At 34.8% G+C, this 3,470-nt stretch overlaps 1 pseudogene; it reads left to right on the plus strand.

Moving 5' to 3' along the window:
• Window positions 1-1,631: 1,631 nt before the first annotated feature.
• Window positions 1,632-2,597, plus strand: LOC102863380 (annotated as a pseudogene).
• The last annotated feature ends 873 nt before the right edge of the window (window positions 2,598-3,470 follow it).

The following is a 3,470-nucleotide window of genomic DNA, read 5'->3' on the forward strand; positions in this document are numbered from 1 at the left end:
TGGCTTGAGGGCACATAACAAAGGTAAACTTTGTGAAGCTGTTAAGCTATTAAACATATGGAAAATTAATAACACAGATTGACCTTTCAGATTTTTGTTCCGTTTTCAAAATTGTTTCTTCTTGAGAAGGTATAAAGAGCACCAACAATATCAGTATTTTATTATTTTCTTTCTTTTGTGAAATAATTTACTCAGATAGCAAAAGGATTTTTCTCTCACACTTATTAAATCTATTCTATCTCTATATAGGCTACCAAACATCTTACAACAGATGTTTTAGGAACCTGTACTGAATATTCCATGCACCATCAAAAGAACAAACAGATATGTCTTGGAGGAAGTACAACCAAGGTGTTCCTTTGAGGCAAGGATGATGAAGCTTCATCTTACATATATAGACATGCTGTTAGCAAAGGCCATTCCTTCGAAAAGGACATAATGCTTGGAAAGGTCAGCAAGAGAGATACACATTTAACAAAAAGGATCGGCACAGTGGCTGTAAAAATGGGCTCAAGTATATCAGAGATGATGAGGATGGCACAGGATAGGGCAAACTTCAGTTCTGTTTTTCATAGCGTCGGAATGACTTAACTCTTTGACATGTTAAAGCAACAACAACAACAACAATGAATCTTTGGATAAAGAATTTTTAAGTTCATTCTACCAACAAAAAACCATCATAACAAAAACAAATTGCTGATCCTGTAAAAAATATTTAATTTTAATTGGACCTACAACAATGTCCATGGTTGAAACAGTAAAAAAAGGGAAAAAAGTATTTTAATGGGCAAATCTGCTGCCAAAGACTTCTTCAAACTGTTATAAAGAATCAGTGTCACTTTGAAGACTTAATTGCGACTGGCCCAAGTACTGGTGTTTTTCCAGTCATCTCAAGTCATTATATATATATGTATATAAAAACACTGAACAATGAATAAAAATATTCAGGAAGTAGTACTGCCTTTGGATTAAAGTGTTAACTAGGAGTACTCAGTAGTCTTCTAGAATGAAAGAAGAATAAATAAATCTTCCTATGGTGAAGTCCAGCCAGAATGCTCTTTAGATGTGGGGATGGCAAAACTTTGAATTATTAAACTTTAAAGTTTGTTGTTGTTACTGCTGTCAAGTCATAATCAACTCATGTTGCTGTGTGCCACTGAGTCAGAACTAACTCATAGCTGACCCTCCAGCAAGCTTTCAGAGGCAGAAAATTCCGTGGAAGAAGATTGTCCATAACGCATAGTACCAGATATAAAACAGAAACTCTGCCCAATCGGCACCATTTTCAAATATCTGTCTGTTGTCCTTAAGAATGACCATTTTTGTGGTACAGTGATTGATCAACACTGAATCACTTCAGGAAGTAACATATGATCAAGAATCAATAGCTCTGAAGCAAGAAGTCCAAGCTGCATTAAAAATATCAGCCAAAAATAATTCTACCGGGACCGGAGGTACATTGATGAATACAGAAATGACTACTGTGAAGGATATGTTCCTAGGCATTATCAAAGAGACATTGAAAGCAGTTATCGAATCCACTGCAGTAAATCTTCAGATCGAAGCAGGAGAAGCAGTCCTAAAAGGAAGCGTAATAGACACTGTTCAAGTCATCAGTCTCATTCGATGAAATCGTGGATACTCTTGGTGAAGGGGCTTTTGGCAAAGTGGTAGAGTGCATTGATCATGGCATGAATGGCATGCATGTTGCGGTGAAAATTGTAAAAAATGTAGGTCGATACCGTGAAGCAGCTCGTTCAGAAACTCAGGTGTTGGAACACCTGAATAGTACTGATCCTAAGAGTGTCTTCCGATGCGTCCAGATGCTGGAGTGGTTTGATCATCATGGTCATGTTTGTATTGTGTTTGAACTGCTGGGACTTAGTACCTATGATTTCATTAAAGAAAACTGCTTTCTGCCATTTCAAATTGATCACATCAGGCAAATGGCATATCAGATCTGCCAGTCAATAAATTTTTTGCATCATAATAAATGAACCCATACAGACTTGAAGCCTGAAAATATTTTATTTGTGAAGTCTGACTATGTAGTCAAATATAATTCTAAAATGAAACGTGATGAACGCACGCTGAAAAACACAGACATCAAAGTTGTTCATTTTGGAAGTGCAACGTATGATGATGAACATCATAGTACTTTGGTGTCTACACGGCATTACAGAGCTCCAGAGGTGATTTTGGCTTTAGGTTGGTCTCAGCCTTGTGATGTTTGGAGCATCGGTTGCATTCTTATTGAATATTACCTTGGCTTCACAGTCTTTCAGACTCGTGATAGTAAAGAACACCTGGCAATGATGGAACGAATATTAGGACCTATACCAACACACATGATTCAGAAAACAAGAAAACGCAAATATTTTCACCATGACCAGCTGGATTGGGATGAGCATAGTTCTGCTGGTAGATACGTTCGGAGACGCTGCAAACCATTAAAGGAATTTATGCTTTGTCATGATGAAGAACATGAGAAACTTTTTGACTTGGTTCGAAGGATGTTAGAATATGATCCAACTAAAAGAATTACCTTGGATGAAGCATTACAACATCCTTTCTTTGACTTATTAAAAAAGAAATGAATTGGAAATCAGTGGTCTTACTGTATACTTCTCTAGAAGAGATTACTTAAGACTGTGTCAGTCAACTAAACATTCTAATATTTTTTGTAAACATTAAATTATTTTGTACAGTTAAGTATAAATACTGAATATTTTGTATCAATATAATATCTTGTTAAGCAAATGTGATAATTGATGAAATATAAAGGTGAACATTAATTTTCCTTTTTGAGCTTAACTATCATTTTTAAAGACCTTTGGAATATACTTTGTGTCCAGTGATAAATGTGATTGATCTTGCATTTTTATAAAATGAAAGTTGATTCTTTAAAGAAAAAAAAACAAACCAAAAAAACCAAAAATAATCCTACAGGAATTAATGGGATATCAATTGTTGTATTTCAGGAAACAGAAGCAACCCTCATCAATCTCTAATTACCTAGAACACTGACTATATAAGATTCATATTTATTCTCATTGCAAAAAAAATCTAACAGAATGTAGAAATTATCATGAAAGTATTATTTAAAGAAAATACAAGAAAAATCTTAATGGAGATTATTTAAAAGTGGTTGGAATGGCACCAATAAAGAACTGCCAATAATCCAAGCTGGATTCAGAAGAGGCAGTGGCATCACGGATATCACTGCTGATTTCACGTAGATCTTGAATGAAAGCAGAGAATATCAGAAAGATGTTTATTTGTTGTTTTATTGGTTATGCAAAGGCATTTGACTCTGTGGATGTGAATTATAACAAATTATGACTAACATTGAGAAGAACAGGAACCCCATAACATTTAATTGTGCTCATGAGAAACTTATACATGGACCAGAAAGCAGTAATCTGAAAAGAACAATGGAATCCTGCATGGTTTAAATTCAGAAAAGATAT

The sequence above is a fragment of the Elephantulus edwardii genome, unplaced genomic scaffold (assembly GCF_000299155.1).
Source record: "Elephantulus edwardii isolate Elephantulus edwardi_28Jun2011 unplaced genomic scaffold, EleEdw1.0 scaffold00477, whole genome shotgun sequence".
Taxonomy (NCBI): domain Eukaryota; kingdom Metazoa; phylum Chordata; class Mammalia; order Macroscelidea; family Macroscelididae; genus Elephantulus; species Elephantulus edwardii.